Source organism: Suricata suricatta, chromosome 13, assembly GCF_006229205.1.
Source record: "Suricata suricatta isolate VVHF042 chromosome 13, meerkat_22Aug2017_6uvM2_HiC, whole genome shotgun sequence".
NCBI classification, from domain to species: domain Eukaryota; kingdom Metazoa; phylum Chordata; class Mammalia; order Carnivora; family Herpestidae; genus Suricata; species Suricata suricatta.
In genome coordinates, this window is record NC_043712.1 from 30,353,689 (window position 1) to 30,376,040 (window position 22,352).

Sequence of the window (22,352 nt, forward strand, 5' to 3'; positions counted from 1 at the left end):
AAAAAAAAAGAAAAAACAAAAACACCTGGAATATAGGAACGAACTTGTGCTATAAATTGAGGGTCCAGTATATTAGTGATATTTGAATACTTGGGAATGTACAAAAATCACCTTTCCTTTCTAAAAGGAAACCTGGAGAAGACTGAATTTGTCCACACATGAAAAGATGTGTCACTGACTACAAAAGTAACTGTAGAGATTTTAGACAAACGAGTATTACCCAAGGGAGCAAGTCTTATATTTGAAATAGGTAAGGGAGAAGAGGACAGATCGTGCTTAAGGGAGAGGTACCAAACAGTAGGAAAGTTTTTCTGTACTCAAATACACCACACTGACAACTAGCTACTCTATTTTTTTTTAATGTTTTGTTTATTTTTGAGAGAAAGAAAGAGACAGCATGAGCAGAGGAGGGTCAGAGAGAGATGGAGACACAGAATCCAACAGGCTCCAGGCTCTGAGCTAGCTGTCAGCATAGAGCCCGATGTGGGGCTCGGGCCCATGATCTATGAGATCATGACCTGAGCCAAACTTGGACACTTAACTGACTGAGCCACCCAGGCACCCTAGCTACTCTCTCTATTTAAAGTCTTCTTGGGGCACCTGTGTGGCTCAGTCGGTTAAGCCTCCAACTTCGGCTCAGGTCAGATCTCACGTTCATGGGTTCGAGCCCCGCGTCAGGCTCTGTGCTGACTGCTAGCTCAGAGCCTGGAGCCTGCTTCCACGTCTGTGTCTCCTTCTCTCTCTCTGCCCCTCCCCCTCTCATGCTCTGTCTCTCTGTATCAAAAAATAAAACATTAAAACAATTTTTTTAATAAAAAAATAAAGTCTTCTTGGAAGAACAAGAAAGTGATAATGGTCATTCTAGTCTCTCTTGTCCTATAATGCTTTCCTCTCAGATGTACTTGCTTAACTTTATCTTGTTTACAGAATCGTGGCCTTTTGATGGGCTGATGCTGGCCTGGCAATGCACAGTTGCTATTTAAAATGCATCTGAGTTCATGAAAACCAAACCCATCATTGACATTATGCAGCAGACCTGGATGACAACTTTCAGGAAACATACTAAACCTGTTGTGGCCAAAATTATTTTATGCAAATTAAGTCTTTATATTCATCGTTATTTCCTGGTAACAATTTAGATGTAATTTTTCAGGTCATTCAATGATATACAGTAAGTAGCCTCTGATTAGCAACAACCAACCATGTTAATTACTCTGATGATGGTAATCATTTCACAAAGTATATGTATATCAAATCATCACATTGTACACTTTACATTCAATCTTATTAGTCAGTTTTACCTCAACAAAGCTGGAAAAGAAAAAATAAACATCCAGTTTATTACATGCTTGGAAACCTCTGTATTCTCAACAGTAAACCTGGGATTACAAATGTACCTTATAGAGTTGCTGTGAGGGCCAAATGTTTGTGGGAGTGTTTTATCAACTTTCAATTACTTCCTAATTGTTAGCTGCTATTAGTAGTATCAGACTCTGGAGTTTAATGTATACTTAATGACACATAGAATTAAGTGATAAAGTTGTTTTTGTTTCATTTTTACTACAGCTCATAAAAACAGTGAGTGATCAAGACATTAACCCAAATATGTGACATTTTAACAGACAAAATTTGTATTCCGATGATCTAGCTGAAAAATAATCAAAGAATTGTACACATTCAATCAGCACCTACATAAATACAAATAAACTCTAGCCCTTTCATTGTGAATGAGGAAATACAGTAAAGAAAGCTGCCAACAGGAGCCTAAACAGATGTGTTTTATCTAATCAATAACATTGTATGAACGATAAAAGTATTAAACATCAGTGAATCAATTTCATGTTATATTCTTGGAGTGATATTGTATAGACATTACTTTAGGAGAAAACTTTGTCCCAAAATGCTCAATCAACACTAGATAAAATACATAAAACACTGTTGTTCTACTAGGCTTCATAAAGAATCCAGTCATCCTAAGGGAATACATTCTGGTTTCCACATGTCTCCACAATATTTTATATCTATGCTCAAGAAAAGCCTGGGATGAAGAAAAAGATATGACTAAATGGTTCAACATTTTAGCAGCAAAATCCTTTAACTCATAGAACAATGATGAGATTAGCTGTTTCAGAAGAAAATCAAAACTATGGAAAGTAAAAAGAAAAATTATAGTCAGGGTAAGCAAAGTAAATGCAGGCTCCTACATTTCACAAGAATATAGCTGTTTGTAAGGGCAAAAAAGATATGTTGACAATGAAGCTTATTAACTTTCTGTTCTCCCAAGCAATTAAGGGAATCAGGAAATACAATTTTTCTAAAAGAATACTTCTGCTCAATAAATAAGAATTATCTATAAATGGGGCCTTTGTCTGAAAACACAGAACACAGAGACAAGAATCAATTCTATTCTAGAAGAAAGCTGCAAGTTGATACAGTGGTGATCTATTTGGGAATACACATCCAATTCTACTGCTCACGGTGCGTAATATCTCCAGCATTTTCCAGCCATTTCCTTCAACAGAGGCCCAGGTACAACAGCATACACTGCATTGGATGGCCATTAACAAAGAAATGTGGGCTTAAGACAAGAATCAATACCAGCTGTCATCTTATGTGATCACCAGATAATTTTTAAAGCCCAAATAATTTCCTTGATTTGGCATTATGGCAATTGAGCTCATTTTTCAGTAGCTAAAAATGCATGACTATATATTTACCCTTAAACACGTAAAAGGGAAACAGAATGCTGTATTTCTCAAGAAAAGCAGACTTGGCTTGCCTAGACTATAGATCAAATTAAGTGGGACCATGAGGCAAATGAGCTCAGATTTGGGACAACAAATTCTGTCGATGGATTTGGCTCCATTAGACTTGGGTTACAAACTACACCAAAATAATGGGATTTGGTTCCATGTGAGAACAAAATTATGGAGCTTAAAAAAAAAAAAAAAGCTCTTTCCCATTACAATCAACCACTAAAGGATCCTGCAAGGGAAATGCACTCAAATGAATTAGTTGTATAACTGTTACTCTTTCATTAAAATGATTTAATAGTTCTACAAATGTCATTGCATTAGCATTTTATGCAAAGCTATAAAACAGTAGCAAGTAAAAAAATCAACTGCCTTTAAAAGTCAGCACTTTTGGACTAGGTTTATGAGACTACACGGTCACTTTGTGATATGAAATGGCAGCATTGCTAAGATAAATATTGCTTGCTGGCCAGTTTTATTTTGGGCAGAAGGCCATTAAAGGAAGGAGGCTGCCGAATTCATATTTCATTTGGATGGGCTTCAACAATTCATGTACACTGGCTCAATTCATCTAAGGAAAAGAGAAGCTTTTTGAAGTATCTCCTTAAGAGATTATTTAATTACATATTCCTACAATGTTTAAACTACTCTTTTCAGGGCAATCTAAAAACATATTTATAGGTAGGTGATAGATAGATATGTGATGGCAAAACAAATGACTTCCAGAAAGACAAAGGTGCTGACTCTGTTGACAGTCTATCCCTAATCCACTGTATCTCTAAATAAATATTAGATGCTTTCCATCCTCAACAGAGTATGGTAGATGATGTTCATATTTTTCATTAGTTTCCAAAATTATTCCTTAAGCAAAATTTTTATAAGAATTGTCAACACACTTAGGCTGGACAGTAGCCCATGAGGTTTAACTTATTAACTGGACATTAGCCAACTGGTAAGATTTAACAGTAACAAGTACCTAGTGGTATGGCTAGCATTCAGGTTAAAAATAAAGGATTGGAAAAAATTATAGGAAGGAAGGGAGGGAGGGGTAGTAGAGAGAAAGAAAAAGGTTTGGACTGTCATAATTTTGAGTGTCAATGGGTAGGATTTAAGTGGTTAGTACACTGTCAATGGTCCTTCAGTCGCTGATGTCACATAAGAGACTGGTTAACAAAAATGAACAGGTAACAAAATAAGTCTCTTTTCTGAGTTATTGGACTTCTTTGGCTAACATGTTCAATAACATGTAATGAAAGGAGACAGCATGATGTAGTGGGAGAACATGAATTTTAGAATATTAAGATCTGGGTTAAAATCCTAGCTTGATCTGAGGAGATCACATAGCTTGTCTTTAAACTAGGAGCCTGGATTGGACGGTATCTAAGATGGTGGACCAGATGGTGTGGGGAAGGAGAGCACCCTATTACCATATGACAATGACAGGCCTCTGGTGGCTTACCCAACAATTTTCAAGAGTAGTCAGAAGGTACAGGTAAACTCTGTGTGGCCCCTTAATATCCATCTAATTGAACTGATGTGGAAGTTCGGTCACAATGGATTGGAAGTGGGCTTTTCAAGCTCCTGTATGATCTCATTCCAGTAATAAGATAATTTCATTTATTATCTTAAACTTCTAAATGTTATGTTAGTCTTACCACTTTTAAGCTTTTTCTCTAATGTTTATTTTTTAGAGAGAGAGAGCAGGAGCAAGGCAGGGTAGAAAAAGAGAGGACAGAGGATCCGCAATGGGCTCCACACTGACAGCAGAGAGCCCAACGCAGTGCTGTAACTCACAAACCCATGTGACAATCCAAGTCAGAGTCACATGCTTAACCAACTGAGTCACCCAGTCTTATCACTTAAAATTCTAATTATTAACCCCCACCAATATCTCTGTTATTATTACAGTCTCCTCAAATTTAAAGGTAGGCAATCTAAAACAGGAAATAAGGATGCAGTGAGTCAGTGTGAGAACCTAAAGAAGTCTTCATAAGATCGGCCCTAATTCTGGGTTCTAACTCTGTAGGGCCTTTATTACTGGATGCTTTTTTTTTTAATGTTGTAGAGAGAAAGCAAATGAGTTGGGGAAATGGGAGGGAGAGGGGGAGAGAGAGAGAGAGAGAGAGAGAGAGAGAGAGAGAGAGAGAGAGAGAGAGAGAGAGAATGAATCTTAAGTAGGCTCCATGCTCAGCACAGAGCCCAACACAGGGCTCAATCCCACGACCCTGGGATCATGATCTGAGCTCAAATCAAGAGTTGGACACTCAACTGACTGAGCTACCCAGGTGCCTTTGATTTTTACTAGATGCTTTAATTGGAAGTCCTACCATATTGAATCTTTCCCAGTTCTATATGAATACATTTAATTTTGCTTTCTAAATCAAAAATACAAGTACTGAGTAAACATGTAGAAAATGTCTAAATGTCTATTACAGAGTTTGGGATTCAGAAGGTAGTAGATAACATAATCCCTGACCTCAAAAAGTTTACAGTCTGTAACTAGATATTTACCAAAAAAAATACAAAAACACTAATTCAAAGTGATACATGCACCCCTCTGTTTATTTTTTTAATGGTTTATTGTCAAATTGGTTTCCATATAACACCCAGTGCTTCTCCCCACAAATGCCCCCCACCATGACCATCAACCCCTTCCCTCCCTCCCCCTCTCCCTTCACCCCATGGTTCCTTTTCAGTATTCAATAGTCTCTCATGATTTGTGTCCCTCTCTCTCCCCAGCTCTCTTTCCCCCTTCCTCTCCCTATGGTCCTCTGTTAGGTTTCTCCTGCTAGACCTACGAGTGCAAATATAGGGTATCTGTCCTTCTCTGCCTGACTTATTTCGCTTAGCATGAGACCCTCAAGGTCCATCCACTTTGCTACAAATGGCCAGATTTCATTCTTTCTCATTGCCATGTAATACTCCATTGTATATATATATATACCACATCTTCTTGATCCATTCATCAGATAGAACAAGCTATCCTCAAATTCGTATGGAATCACAAAAGACCCCAAATAGCCAAAGTAATATTGAAGAAGAAAACCAAAATGGGGGGCATCATAATCCCAGACTTTAGCCTCTACTACAAAGCTGTCATTATCAAGACAGTATGGTATTGGCACAAAAACAGACACATGGACCAATGGAATAGAATAGAGAATCCAGAACTGGACCCACAAGTATATGGCCAATTAGTCTTTGACAAAGCAGGAAAGAGTATCCAATGGAAAAAAGACAGCCTCTTCAACAGGTAGCATTGGGAGAGCTGGACAGCAACATGTAGAAAAATGAAATTAGACCACTTTCTTACACCATTCACAAAAATAAACTCAAAATGGATAAAGGAGCTGAATGTGAGACAGGAAAATGCACCCCTCTGTTTATAGCAGCATTATATACGATAGCCAAATTATGGTAGCAGCCCAAGTGTCCATCAATAGAAGAATCAATAAGGAAAATGTGATGGATAGATAGACAGACAGATATAGAAATATAGATAGATACAGATATAAAGATATTTCAGCCACAAAAAAAAGAATGAAATCTTGCCATCTGCAACAACCTGGATGGAGCTAGTATTATGCTAAGCAAAATAAGTCAGAGAAAGACAAATACCATATGATTTCACTCATATGTGAAATTTAAGAAGCAAAACAAATGAGCCCAAGGGAGAAAAAAGAGAGTGAGAAACAAACCAAGAAACAGACTCTAACTATAGAGAACTGATGGTTGCCAGAAGAGAGGTCGGTGGGGGATGGGCAAAATAGGTGAAAAGGATTAAGAGTACACTTATCATGAGGGCGCCTGGGGGGCTCAGTGGTTAAGCGTCTGACTTCAGCTCAGGTCATGATCACACGGTTTGTGGGTTTGGGCCCCGCATCAGGCTCTGTGCTGACAGCTAGCTCAGAGCCTGGAGCCTGTCTTCTGATTCTGTGTCTCCCTCTCTCTCTGACCCTCCCCTACTCATGCTGCCTCTCTCTCTCTCTCTCTGTCTCAAAAATAAATAAAAACATTTTTTAAAATGTAAAAATAATTAAAAAAGAGTACATTTATCATTACGAGCACTGAGTAATGTATAGAATTGTCAAATCATTATATTGTACACCTGAAATAAATAAAACACTGTATGTAAACCATAGTGAAACTTTAAAAATAAAAAAGTTTACAGTCTGATTAGAAAAATAAATATAAAAATGAAAAGTCAGCCAATTATGTGCAGTGGTCTTCAAAATATAGTGTGTAAAAATTATTCAGGAACTTTAAGGATGCAGATTTCCAGGCTCTAGACCTAGACCCATGGACTCGAAGACAGGGTTTCTGGGGTGTGTTCAGTAACAGAACTGAGTAACTTCAGTAACTGAGTGCTGCATTTTTAACAGTACCCACATAGGGATTCTAGCTAATCCACATGGTCAGGAGACCACACACTGGAAAACACCAGTGGGCAGGCACTCAGGCTCCAGAGTCAAATAGTCTGGGTTTTACCAATTTCCAGCAGTGTGACCTTGATTAAGATACTAAAGTTCTCCAGCCTTTAACGTTCTCATCTATAAAATGAAGATAATAGTACCTGTGTATTAGATGGTGGTAATACTGGCACCCAGTCAGCACTTAGTCAAAGTTGTTCTTGTTTTTGTTATCATTAATATTATTATAACACTAGAAACTGATCAAGTGCTAATTGGCTTGACATTGTTCCCAGAATTCAATGATAAAAAGAGAGTTGTGAATAAGGGTAGGAAATGGTTTAAGGAAGAGAAAGTTTGGATCAAACCTTAAAATCAATGAAACATTTGGATTACCAGAGAAAATAAGATATTCGGGGTTTAAGAAGTTTACTCAGCAAATTATCAAGGAAGGTGAGAATGAGCTGCATGAGAACACAGAAGGGAAGCAGCCTGTGAAGCAGAGGATTGAAATGGGGAAAGTGGAAGGTGAGCTGCCAGAATACTCAAAACTCAGCAAGCCTCAAGTTCCCCCTTCTTTTTATTTTAGATACCTGTTTTAAGAGGCAGCTACATTAGAGATAGGCCTCCGCTTTAAGAAACAGGATATAAAAGATCTGTTTATAGTAAATTTTCTTTTTACAAAAATAACCCGTTTATAAAATAAGTTGTTGCACAGAACCTTAATTCACTGTCTGCATTAAGGTTTAAGACACATTTCAATTCACTAAAAATAAGTAATTCAATATTCCAATAAAGGGCTATGAGCTTTCTTTGAAAGCAAGAAGCTGTTTTACTCAATTTTGGGAACCTCAGACTCTACTACAAGGCCAGGAACAGGAGAGTAGTTCTAAAACCAAATGGCTGCTCAACTAAACATTTATATTCAAATACTGTTATGATATAAAACAGGATATGCATTTTTAAAAAGTTTCTTTCACTTTGCAAGCTGCCACATCCATTTTCTGTCATATTCCCACGTGAGGCTACTGCTTTAAAAATGCACCAGATTCATTGTTTTCATTTATACTGTGTCCATAACGACGAAAGGAGCAATACATTAAATTAAATATTGCACATGTCAACAGTCAAGTGGGATCATTCAATTGAAAATACACTGAACTCTTATTTGACTTCACAGGAATTTAGTAACTTCATTCAGATTATAATTCAGTAGGTGAGAAGAAAGCACAGCGTGCTGAGGCGCTAAAAGCCTGCCCTTGGCTCCCCTTTCCTCAGGTGTCTGTGAGTCCTTGGAGGTTTACTCACCCCCAGGAAATGTCCATCCGACACCCCTAAACCTCCAGAACGGAAGTGTCCCCACACTGGTTCCTATTGCCCAAGGACTTCTTTTCTGATTTAGGATATTCCAGCTTTTCTGTTTTTATCTTAGGAAAATGTTTGATGGAGCATATGGGATAGTTCATTTTTTTTCTTTGACTCCTCAAATGTCTTGAAACTTATGTTATGACCACAAGGCACTCAAAACATACCAGCCACAAAAGATACAAAAATGCTGATTCAAAGGGGCACGTGCATCCCAATATCTATAACAGCATTATCAACAATAGCCAAATTATGGAAAGAGAACAAAATGTTCATTAACTGATGGACAAATAAAGAAGATGTGATATGTATATATGTATGCATGTATGAACACACACACACACACACACACACACACACACACACTAGAATATTACTCAGTCATCAAAAAGAATGAAATCTTACCATTTGCAATGACATGAATGGAGCTAGAGTGTATCATGCTAAACAAATGAAGTCAGAGAAAGAAAAATACCATATGATTTTACTCATATGTGGAATTTAGGGAACAAAACAGTCAACATGGGGGAAAGGAAAAAGAGAGGGAGGCAAACCATGAGAGAGACTCTTAACTACAGAGAACAAACTGAGAGTTGTTGGAGGGGAAACGGCCCCGGGGGATGGGCTAAATGGGTGACGGGTATTAAGGACATTTGTTGTGATGAGCACTGGGTGTTATACATAAATCGTGAATCACTAAGTTCTACTCCTGAAGCTAATATTATACTATACGCTAAATAACTAGAATTTAAATAAAAACCTGAAACATTAAAAAAAAAAAACGGGCCAGAAGTTCATGAGGATGTCACACTTCACTTTCACAGACGCTATCCATGGCCTGCAGACAGAACAGCTGTGTTTATCACCTATAATGTACAAACTAAATGTAGATCATGGAACTGTCACTGAGGCATCAGTAACCAAGGCAAGGAGAGATGTCCATCTTGGTTATTAAAACCCCATTAGAATAGAAAAGACATGCTTTATAAAAGAACCACGGCAGAAAAATGGTAATTTTTCTGAAGTGATACGTTTACACTGCTGTGCCCGTAATTCCTACAATGAAAATACCCCACTAATATAATTTGTTATCTTTGATGAACTAGAAAATGTCTTTGCTCCCACTACCATTCACTTCCTGTTTTTGTGAGCTGGGGATAAAATGACCAACTTAAGCTTCACTTCACTAATTTGATTCCGGTTAATGCCCCCAAAGGGAGCTATCAGCATGTATCTTCCAACTGCCTCTTAGGGAACAAGAGAGAAATATTTGGCCTATTAAAAACAATGGATGCATTCACTTCTGTACTGGCCTAACGGGGATCCTGTGCTTCCGTTTACAACTGCCAGGTTCATTCAGCTCATTGATTACCTTCTATCAGTGTGTTCACAACCAATCCAAACCAATAGTGTGAGACAATTAAATTCACTGAAAGAGCAGTTTGTATGGTCACACCTGCCTAATGTCGCCCAGTCTATTTTCATGCACACGTAATTAATACTGTTCAATGTCAGTAACTCAGACTTTCAGCAATATGGAGTATGGTGGTAAGAACTCTGTTACTACCCTGGAGTGAGCCAGGCCTGGGTTTGTGCTCCAGCTGATACACTTAGTACCCGTCTGCCATTTCAATTACTGTGGCTCAATATACCTTCAATAGTCATGCTCTCTTATAAAATAAACAGAATGATGAAAGAATAGCAAGAAAGATAGGGATTACATTTGCTTTTGTATTAACAGTCACTACCACTTGAAGAACTGTCACTGAAAGTCACTGCTTTTCAATACAGGCAGGGGCAGAGTAGCACTTTGAACTAGAGATCTGTTCTTCAAAGACTCATTTGAGTCATCTCTCTCATAAAGGGTAAGCATGTACCTTTGCTCTGGCAAAAGAATATAACAGAAACATTTGTGCCTTACCAAGTCAGAGCCCTCATAATACCCATTGGCAACTGGGCTGGTTTTTAGGAGAAAAGGTGAACCAATCTGCAAAGGGTCTGATACGCTCAAACCCTGTTCCCTGATTCAAAGTCAGGAAGATCAATGATGGCAGACCAGGGTGGTCCAGAATAAGACCCACAGGAAATAAACGCAAGCTCTCTAGAATAAAATTGTCTATGGAAAGGTTAGCAATCTGAGCTCAAAGGCCTGTGATTCAGAAATCAGGGGAATGGAAATAACAATGCATACCTACAAGTCTCTCAGGACCCAGACGTCCAAGCACAATGTTGTGTTTAAAGGACATCTGACTATAGACTAAAGAACATTAGAGTATGGACTTATGGACTTAAGTATGATCTTGGAGCCCAAGTGTAAGGCACCACAGTGGTTGGCACAGGAACCTGGACCACTGTCATACTGTAAAGGGAAATGTCAACATTAATGGGATACTAGAGCATCCAGCTTCAACAGCAGTGCCATGAGTTAACAGAAAGCAATGGCCAGACCTCCCATTTCACTTTAATTCTGGCATTAGAAGAAGAAAAAACCTTAATTTCAACAAAGTAATCCTTTGGAGTTCTTGGGAAAACACTGGACATCTTTCTACTAGAGTATCTGAGGTCTTAAATAATTAATCTGACAAAATTAAGGTGATATGACTCTAAATTAACAAAGTAAGTTACAATGGTTACACTGCTACAAAGGCAGGATCCACACAGCCCAACCTGAGAAAGGACCAAGCACTGGCCAGCTGAAGGAGCTATGCCGGCAGCAAACATGCATCAATCTCTCAGCAGCACAGAACTGCCACCTTCTATATTTAGTTTATCATCTCCTTTGTTAGGTTTCCAGTTAAGGTGGAAATCTGGGCATATCCCACTCCCGGTGCCAAAGCAGAGTACTTAAAAATTTTTAATCGTATGAAAAGTATATGACATCTTCACATAAGAAACACTGACATATGCAAAGGTAACCAGACAGAAGGAGAGGCTGACCATTCCAATGACTTCTCTCATGTGTTGGATATATTTACTCAACAAGTAAGTAGAAGAGAGTTCAAGAGAACCCACTGAAAAGGATAAGCAATTGAGGGAGGCAAAAGTGGTCTTGTGGGGTCATCGTACATCACATTTAACTCCCATCTGAGCCTTCAGAAGAATCACGGGTGCTAGAGACCATATCAAGCAAGGACTCTCCTCCCAACTCCCATCTAGGGGGCTGCTATGCTTGCTGCTAGCTCATTTTGCCACACCTAAAAATATGGAATTGCCCTTATTGAAGTCTGATTGCTGGAACAAACATGGACATAAATGCTGGTTCTAGCCCCCACTCTTTCCCTACTAGGATGCTAAATCGTTAAACAAATTGGTAATTTAAATCTCCAGACAACCTAATATTTTCCTTTTCTCTTTCTTCATGTCTGAAATATTCAAACAAGGATCCATTTTCCCTCCATTAGACCCACTTCAACTCCCAGCACATGACAGGTATTGACATTCTTCTGTAAGAAAAGCAAACAGGAAAAAAAAAATCACCAAACATGTAAAGTTATAAAATAAATCAAATTAAGGAGAAGGAACCACCTGAGGAATCAGAACAAGTGCACTCCTTTGAAATATGTGACCACCAGAAACAGGAGAGAATTACAGGCATTTCCCAACAAACATTCTCCAAAGACGAGTTGAGAGAAGAGCTCACACAGATGTGAAAGCACAACAGACCATTAAGAAGTCATGGGGCGCCCGGGTGGTTCAGTTGGTTAAGTGTCCAACTTTTGATTTTGGCTCAGCTCATAATCTCACAATCCTGAGATAAAGCCCTGAGTCAGGTGTGAGGAGCCTGATTAAGATTCATATTCTTTCTCTCTCTCTCTCTCTCTCTCTCTTCCTCTTTCCCCTGCCCTCCCTCCCTCCGACTCTTCTCCTCTCTTCTGCATGCACATGTACTCTCTGTCTCAAAAAAAAGAATACTTTTTTACAAAATCACAATAGCCTGATGTCAAAAAAAAAAAAAAGAAGAAAACAACACACATTGTAATAAAAACACGTAGTGAAAACACCACGATGGATATAAGGAGTAACTGATTAGATCCTTCTAAAATGGATTACAGGGCACCTGGGTGGCTCAGTTGGTTAAGCAACCAACTCTTGGTTTCAGCTCAGGTCCTATCTCCAGGTTCGTGAGCTCGCGCCCCGCACAGGGCTCTGCTTTGGGGGTGCAGAGCCTGCTTGGGATTCTCTCTCTCCCTGTCTTGTTGTCCCTCTCCCTACCTCTTAAAATAAATAAACTTTAAAACATGTAATCAGGATTATAGAAATAAGATTGTAGAATTCAAGATATTCTCCCACAAATTCAGGAGAAATTGATTAATGTTAATTTAATGAAAAAGTATAAGATACATAGAGAGATTAGAATTTTATCTATGTCAGATGTAAAAACAGAGAAGAGAGAGATGAAATAACTTTTTAAAATTAGAAGCAAATGTCTTAAGATGAAGAATTCATTTTGCAAATCTCAAAGCCTAAAAGAGTACTAGGCAAAATTATTTAGATGTAACCTAGATAAAATTTTGAAGTTCAAGACTAGTGAAAAAATATGCAAGAAAACAATCAGAAATAAAAGTGATGTGTGAAAGAGTAAATATCAGATTGGTTTCAATCTTTATGAACTGAATTTTGAGGGGGGGAATGTATATCATATCTATTCAAGTAGTTATCTTCAAAGGCAAAAAGAAATTTCAGAAATTTAAATATTATGAAATTAAAACACTCATGTACTCTTCATGAAAAAAACATCTAGAGTATATATATAACTGAAAATGAAACAAAGCAAAAATTCAAGAAAGGAAAAACTGATATTATAAAAGCAAGTAGTTAGTGAAATACAGTCTAGTTAACATAGAGACAAAAAAATTAATGTAAATGTCAAATTATCATTAAAAGGCTGTATGTTGCCCAATGTAAAAATGATAATTGTTAATAATCTGAATTTAAAACTCCCAATTTACAACAAAGAGCAGCAAGTGTAGAGAGGAAGGAGGGAGGTAAGGCACAGTAAGTTTCCCAAAGATAGGGGTGGGCTCAGAAAAGCCAATGTTGCTTTTCTCTTTGAACTCCAAGTTCAAAGTCATGTCAATAGCTTGAAATTGGCCTGGGGGGAAGCATTTATACCACAGAAATCAGCAAATATTACAAATAAGCTTTTCTTCTTTTTTTTCCCTCCGAGAGCCACTACTGTCGCACAGGGTACAAATAGCTAGTCTTTTTTTATTTTGTATTTTTTTAGTGTGATAAAACATGCATAACATAAAATTCACAATTTTAACCATTTTTAAGCATGCGATTCAGTGGCATTAAGTACTTTCACAATGCTATACAACCTCCACCACACCATTTAAGAAAGTCTTATAGCAGTCAAGTAACAAACTTACTAATCCGGCCAAAAGGACATGAAGTGAAGGCAATTTCACCAGGAACTGAAAATCCAGTGGCTAGAGAACCAGACGACAGGCTGGACTCAAGGCTGTGGGCAGTGAGCAAATACGGAGCTGCGTGGCTTTCCATTACAATGGCCGTGCTCCGGAGCTGGGGTGGGAATTTTGCCTCCTTAAGGTACCTAGCTGGGGACAGGAGTTGTAGAGGAGAAGATGTGGTCTCAAAAGATTCATTCAGACTTCACATTTCAAACAGTCCCCTAACTTAACCTTTCATCTTTTGAATCAAACAAACCAGAAAGGTGCAAAAGAGTAGTGTCCAACATAGGCAATATACTGGAATTGCCAGATCAACTCTGAAAAAGCACTGATACCCAGACCCACCCAGACCAACTGCAACAGAATCTGTGGGAATGTAGCCAAGACTGAGAGCCACTAGTGTAGGGCCACAGCTTTCAGTAAGGGCCTGCAAACCTGCATGAGTCTGCCTCAGGAATGAAGGGGCTCCCACCTCTGCTGTAACATTCCTTGTGAGCAGCATTCCAGGGAGTCAGAGACCAAAGAGGGAATGAACAAGAAATGGAAGGACACGCAGTTCATAAGCTGAGCGCCAAAATGTAAAGGAAAGTAATGAAGGCCCCTCCAGAAGCACCACCTCAGCCAAGATTAAGCCAGTAATTCAAATCTAAAATAGAAATTGGCTAAACCCTCCACTGGTTTCATTTCTTTCACTCAGTTCTTTCTGCTGTTTTTGACTTTGTTTTCTCCCTAGAGGTGATTCCTGTGGATTGTGCCAAACAAGTCTATTCTGATTGATTCACTGCTATTAAGATATTTTCTAAGATTATCCAGGCTCTGTGGGATTATTCAGAGAATTCCCAATCCACTCAGAGGTAGCAAACCTATAAATTGCTGGAATACAGTGTCAGGAGGCTGCTGTAAGATTCCAGTTAATAATACAGCCTTCTCACAAATGGGCTAGAAGGACAGAAGCCCTGAATAGCTCGGATTGTTACTGAAGTTGGTTTCAGCTGGATGCCAAAGCTGATTAGCTTGGGCAATTTTTTTTTTCACTTCTCAAAACAAATGTACAGCCCAGTCTACTTGAAGGACGAAACATAAGAAACAGGTCCTAGTCTGAGCTCTGTGCTCTCCTTGAGAAGGTGGGAAAGAAAAAGTGAGCCAGCAATAATTCTCCTAGAAAAGAGAAGCCACTAACCAGGGCCAGCTGTGTGGCTCCATCTACCCTTGAGGTATTACCAAATGAGACACTTGTTATGGGTTGAATTGTGTCTCCCAAAACGATGTTGAAATCTTAACCCCTAGTACCTGTAAATGCGATCTTATTTGCAAATAGGGTCTTTGCATATGAACAAGTTAACACAAGGTCATTAGGATGGGCCCTAATCCAATATGACTGGTGTCCTTAAAAAACACGGAAATTCTGACACAGAGACAAACATTTACAGAGGGAGGATGATGTAAAGACACAAACTAAGACCACCTAAGGCCACCAAAAGCTAAAGAGAGCCAGCATTGGATAGAGACTCCCTCCTAGCTCTCAGAAGGAACCAACTCAGCTGACACCTGATTTCTGACTGCTGGCCTCCGGAACCAAGACAACAAATCCCTGGGGTCGAAGCCACCAGGTTTGTTGTACATTGTTACAGCAGTCCCAGGAAACTAATAGAGTCATCAGAATACAGTATTGGTTTAAAACCTGGTGGACCATTAAAACCAGACCCCTATTCCAGAGGAGTAGGTAAAAAGAAGCACTGCAAGTGTAAGGTCAAGAAAGGCAGGCACCCAACAGAAGTGAGTAAAGAAAGTTAAAGGAGTAGAGGAAACAGAACCAGGAGCAATCACCACACCGAAGAGGAAATGCGGTTCACTTCATGAACACAGATTGAGCACCCGCAATAGGCCACGCCCTGCCCCAGGTGCTGGGGATTCGAGAGCAAATAAGGAGTTGCCGGTATCTGCCCTGCTAGACTTCTGTAGATATGGTGTGCCAAGATAGTAAGCAAAGCACATCGGGATCGAAGGGCTGGGGGAGGCTCACAGAGCAACCTGGGATTTGGGGAAGACTTCCTGGAAAACAGGATATCTAAGTTCAATCTTGAAGAGCGAGAAATTGGCAGGATGGACCAAAAGATGCCTATTTTCATAAAGAATCCAAGGGCCTCTTGATACTGTGCTGAGAGTGTCTAACAGGATGTGATTATTTTTAAGAGGAAAGAGGCACCACCTTCACATTCACATTGGAACATAAAACACCACAAGTCTGTCACCTTCAGAGCTGGAAGACACCCTAAGTAATAACCAGCAGAAACAGTTCACCACATTACAGAGCAGAAGAAACTGTGACCAGTGGGTGAAACTGACCTCAGCATGTGGCAGCACGAGAGCAGGAGGAATAAACGTAATGTGCCATGCTGTATTTGCTCACGATACACATGAGACGCCCCGCACCGCTGCCGCCTTTGAGAACTACCAGAAAAACATAGAGAACTCTGCAGGGGCTCATGACAGCAGATGGGAGCAAGTCAGAGAAACTGCAGTAAAAATGAAAATCATAAGGGCCCCAGAGGGTTGTTGTAAGAAATGAAGAAGGAATAAGTAATATTTCCAAGCAGTTGGGATATACCATCCCCACTCCATCTATCAATGTTTGGTCCTATCTGCATCTGTGTGTACTTTATCATCTTATGTTAATTCGTCATCATTATCACTTACCAATATTCATTTCTTGAAAGCAACTTATTTTGGGAATGATGGCTCCGTAACACAGATGTGATTGATTTAATGACTGGTGAGTAGCAGTCTAATGGGGACCATGGTGGCGGCAAGCTTGAGCACAGACAGGCGTGGCGTGGACCTCCTTTCTGCTGCCGCGCTCGGCTAATTGGGTCTAATGGAGGAGCTGGAGGTATTCTCCTTGTGTTTTCCTAATGATATTAATGTCTTTATGAGGTTAATGAAACCACTAACATGGGCCGACTGTGAATGTTTTCGTGTATAATATAAAGCCATCTATTCTGAGGTTTATCCAAACAGTAGGGATTACTACTGTTGTGGCTGGTTTTGTCTCTAACACCAAGGATGGGAGGGTTTTTCCTTCTTTTTTCTTCTAAGAGCCAGAAACAAAGACCACTAAGGATCTGATCTGATTCAGAGATTCCTAGACTGCTAGGTGGACACCATCTAGGGTGGGATGGGGGGGCGCAGGGGGGGCGGTTAAAACTATAGCCCTGGTTTGCTCATATCCTTTATGGTCTCTACTGCCCCCTGCTGGCCTGAAGTGGGAGGAACGGATCTCCCCCTCCCATGGGAGATGGAAAGCACCTGAAGACAAGATAAAATATGAACAGCTATTCTTACTATCACTTACTATGTGCTTTCTCATAGGTCTTGTTACTGCCATTTTACAGATGAAGAAACCTAGAATCAAGTAGTAAGCCAAGTTACCTAAGGACACAGAGCTTGTAAGTGGCAGATCCAGGACAAGGAACAAATCTGACTCACAACTGTCATTATTCTCCCACCAGGGCACATAGTACAGCAAAAGTACACATACTTCAAAACCAGATAAATCTGAGTTTTGATTTTAATCCCCCAATTTAAAAGCTGTTTAAGATAAACTTTCAATAAGTTATTAAATCTATTTAAATTTGCTGAGTTTGCTTTCTTCATCGGTGGAATGTGAATCATAACTACCTTGGAAGACTGTTGTGAGGGTTAATAATAAAGTAGGCAAAACCTAGGACCTAGAGTGCAGTGACTTCCCAACAGATGGTGGTCCTGCCTGAGGCTAGAGCCAGGTGGACAAGCACCAGCCTTCCTGTGGCTCAGTGGTTGCTTCATTCAGGTCCCCAGGAAGTTTGTAACTCAAAGCTCAAAAAATACTATCATGCTCAAGTAATGATGCCAATACATTTGAATTGCTCCTTAACACCTACAAACCACTTCTGTGCATATTTTATTTGATCCTCATAAATACGTGCCTATAGATGCATAAATACACCACAATTAATTGAGGAAACTCACAATATGCCCAGCATTACACTAAGCATATAAAAAACAATGCTGAACTTCATCTTCCTAACAATCCCACAGGTTGGTATTATTTTTCCCATTGTCTAGATGCAGAAATTGAGGAACAGAAAGGTCAAGTAACCACCCAAGAATCACACTGTACTAAGTAGATGAGCTAAGACTTGAACACTGGCTAATCTGACCACAGAGCTCATTTCTCATAACCATCAGGATATACTGCCTTCTAGGGCGCCTGGGTGGCTCAGTCGGTTAAGCATCCGATTTCAGCTCAGGTCATGATCCCACAGCCAGTGGGTTTGAGCCCCATCTGGGGCTCTGTGCTGACAAAACAGAGTCTGGAGCCTGCTTCTGATTCTGTGTCTCCCTCTCTCTCTGTCCTTCCCCTGTTCACTCACTGTGTATCCAAAAAAAAAAAAAAAAGGATATACTGCCTTCTTCTGAAGCAGGCAGGGCAAGAATTACATTTTTACTGTACACATAGAGATATTCTGACTCGCATAAGGTGAACAACTTGGTTTAGTACTCACAAGTTGTTATTTGTGAAAATTAGACCTGAATGGTGACCAGGGGTGTCCAGGAGTAAATTTCTTGTGTCTGAAGATCATAGCAAGGTGAGATGGTCATTTTCCAGGTATAAAACAGATAACACTTAGGTATCAAATAAATTCCATGTCTTATTTGGCTGTGAGTTTCCTTTAAAACTTCTAGTTCTATAACCCCATTTCTAATGTAGAGGGACTCAAAGTCTTAAAACTAGAATAATTTTTTATCAAGATACATTTAGACCAATGTTGGCACAAGAAGGTTCCAGGTGTGCTAGGCTTGCAATGTGACAGCTGGAGAAGAACCTTATGGAACCGGTCATTGCCCAAAAGTATTAACATCCAGACATAAATTCATAATAATGGGAAAAACCAATTATTCACTGAAACTGGAATGAGGTATGAAAAAAATATATTCTCTCTTTGCAAATATTGGCCCAGTACTTTTACTATAAATTAAAATCTATGATAATCACAAATAAATTAGATGGACATCTACACCAGAAATTAAATAGCCAAAGGAAAACTGCACATTTGGGGAAGTTCAAGAACATGGAAACCACCTAAAAGAGATGGCTTTCCTTGCAGATTGCGTAGTGGATTCATTTCTTATTTAAAGCCTTTGAAAGAACAAATGTGATGCCTCCCACTCACTAGCTCCTTTTGAGAAGGATTTTCTAAGAACGAGACTGTGAGGACAGGCAGCTCCCGCAGTAAATACAGAAAACGGCATTTTCATAATGTCAGATACATAAGGACACCGCAACTCAGGGACTATAATGCGGAACTATAATGTCTATATACAAATTTATCAAGTTGTGAATACAAGTCTGAAACTTGTCACCATAACGTATAGCAAATCAGAATGGAAAGGAAGGTCTTCATAAATATTAACTTTCCCATCTTTAAAAATGGCTTAGGTGTCTAGAAAGCTCAAGATCAGCTTCATATTTAAAATGAATGTGAAAAGAATGTAAATAATATACAAATATAAATAAATTAACATTTTGTTTCCTAAAAGTTGTATATAAAGGGAAATACTTGTTAAATTACGGGAGATCTTGCTATTTAAAATAAACCTATGGCTTGTCCCTTCCCTTTTATAAAGGGAAAATAATTTAATGTTCTTCAGTTACTGTTGTTTTTATCTTTAATTTTAACTTTTATTTTTTTTAAGTATTTCTTCAACAAAGGCTTTGAAGTGAAGTAAATAAAGTATATTAACTGAGAAAAGTCGGCCTGAAACACAAACTTTCCTGCTTTGCGAGGAGAGTTACCCTTTTTGTGAGCACAGCATGAAGGAACACACACTGGACACTCAGCAACACGGGCCAGGAGGTTGCCTACATCTCATAAACCACCATGCGTCACCACAACATAAGAACAAGACAGAAAAATAGCAAGTGTCCACAGCTAAGAAGGAAATCTCATCCATGGTGAGCAATGCTTTCATGTAGGGGGCAAGGGGACTCCTCTTGCCCACCAGTGGACATCCCAAATTCCCAGCCTCTCCTCTCCAAACCTGTAGCCTCTCCTGTCCAAGGGAGAAGCATGATTTTATCCTATACGCCTCCCTTCACAGGTTATTTTTTCTGCTCTTTCCCATTCCTGTTGATGGTATCATGTATGTAAGACTTTCTTCTATCCTCAATAGTGAGTCTCTTGGGAAAGCTAAGAGCTTTTCTTTAGTTGTCTCTGGAGACGTTGGGAGAGCTCTGTTTAGAAGAGCCAAAGCACACCCAGGTACTCTCCATACCTGGGCTGGGCCAGGGCCCCTGAAGCAGGCAAACGGGCCCCGAGGGACATGTGTCACAACAAAGCTTTACCTTTCTCCTAGCAAGGGAGCCTTCAGAACCCAGCCAGTAGAGTAGCTGTCCACCAGACCAAAGCAAATGTCCAGCCTCAACTCTGTGTGTATGTAGGAGGGTAATTTGCACATTTTACTGTGTACTTTCATCTGCATGAATAAACTCTCTTCTAGAAAAGGCCGGGGAAAATGCTTTTATTTTCAGAAATCCTTAAAGGGTAAAATCCACCCACAGAGTCTAGATAAGGAAATCAATCAATCAGCCACCAGAGCAAAGATTTCACTGTATAGCAAGTGTGAGCTGGGAGGGAAGCATGGCAGGGATTCATCTGCCCCCTACTTGGTCTCACGAGGAGCCAAGACTGCATTCCATGGTCGGACACTCCATGCAGCCCTGTGTTCTGCCTCTGAACACAGGAAGTCTAACCCAGGAAGCAGACACATCATTCTACAACACCCTCCTGACCTGTAGTTTATAAAATGGAATTAGTGCTTTTTTCTAAGTGTATAACACTGAATAAATGGTAAAGGGGATAATTATTATCTGGAATAAACACACTAGAACTTAGAAGGGAATCGTGCCACAGTCGTATGGTGCACTGTGAAGACTAGACCTATATTCGGAAGACCTGGGCTCTCACGCTGCCATATACTATCATCTTCCCAGTGTTCTCTCTGCTTCTCAGTTTTCTCATCTATAAAACAAAGTGATTCAAAGTTGTGAACTGGTGGCCCTTGGGATGACTGTCCTATTTCTCAGAAAGTTTACTTTAATCATCTTTAAATGGAGCACATTCTATCCAGGTGGCCAGAGCCCCATCACTTTTTTGTCTCATACCTGATCCTCTATTACACATTTATGATAACAACCTAGCCCTGAAGAATTTGGGCTAGAAACGCTAAAATCTCAAAGAGTATTCCCAGTCTTAAAAAAAAAAAAAAAAACTACAGTGTTTTGACCCAGGCAGCCACAGCTAATACTCCCTTGTTCCTTCCCTATTTGAATATCTCAGCTTGAGCTATATTTTGAAAACGAAGAGATAAAGGCAGTCCAGCAGGAGGAAGGAAAGTATTGTAACGAATGACACTGGGAAGTGTCATGCCACATTGTCAGGCATGACTGTACAGAAGAGTGTAGGCGGAGAAGTACAAGCAACAGAAAAACTGAGTCAAGATGCTTAGCAAGAGGCAAACACTGAAAGGAGGTTTGAGCTAGGCTGAAAACCCCGAACTCTGTCCCGAAAACTGAAAAGAGATGGTGAGGGGAGGGGGAGAGGACGGGGGAGGGCACTGAAGGTTTTTAACCGGTTGCATTTCTGTTTTAAGCCTCTCTCCTTTAGAGGCTGCACAGAAGGTGGACTAGAACTTTCCCCATCAGTAAAATAAGTTGGTGCAGAACAAGGATTCACACTGCTGGCTGCATATTAGAATCACCTGATGAGAAACGGGTACAAGCACCGTTAACCTAGCCTGATGCTAAGAGATTTTTTACTTAGTTGAAAAGGTAGAAACAAGTAAGATATTTTTTCTTAAATGTGAAAACCTTAAAGATTTTTTTCACTCTGAAATTTTATCAACTTTGTCAAAGGAGGTTCTTACCATTCAAAGTGAAGCGTGGTAAAAAGCCATTTCCTTTGTATCTTCAGACCCCAAATCTGGAACAACGTTTGGAAAGCACCCCCAAACAATTTATATCACTCTTCTTCTTTAAGTTGGTTTAATCCTTGAGTGTATCAAGCTTCTCTCTGAAAAGGCACAGGATTATTTCAGAGAATGATTTCTAACTCCTATTTTAGAATTTCACACTGTTAATTCATTTAGATGTGAAAGCATACCAGCACCTCCCAAATAAATGGAAAACTAAAATGAAATTGTAATAAAACCTATTCACATCTTATAAGGGATTGTTTTTAATCAATCTGTCAATGAGTATATACCTAAAACCTGAGTCTGTGTACTATTTCCCAAAATGAATTACTCCGGCATGGTAGGAAAGCAGTTCCCTACTCATTTTCTGCCTCTTTCTTCTTCTCGCTTGAACCCAA

General features: G+C 39.5%; 1 long non-coding RNA gene across 2 annotated transcripts in view; it reads right to left on the minus strand.

Moving 5' to 3' along the window:
• Positions 1–22,040, minus strand: part of LOC115276593 — a 101,501-nt gene extending 79,461 nt beyond the window's left edge. The window contains exon 1 of one of the 2 annotated variants that reach the window (XR_003902017.1): positions 21,907–22,040. This is a non-coding gene — a long non-coding RNA (uncharacterized LOC115276593). Of the gene's footprint in view, positions 1–13,899; positions 13,934–21,906 lie in introns of those variants that run through there. The other variant, XR_003902018.1, reaches the window with a different exon arrangement.
• Positions 22,041–22,352: the final 312 nt, after the last annotated feature.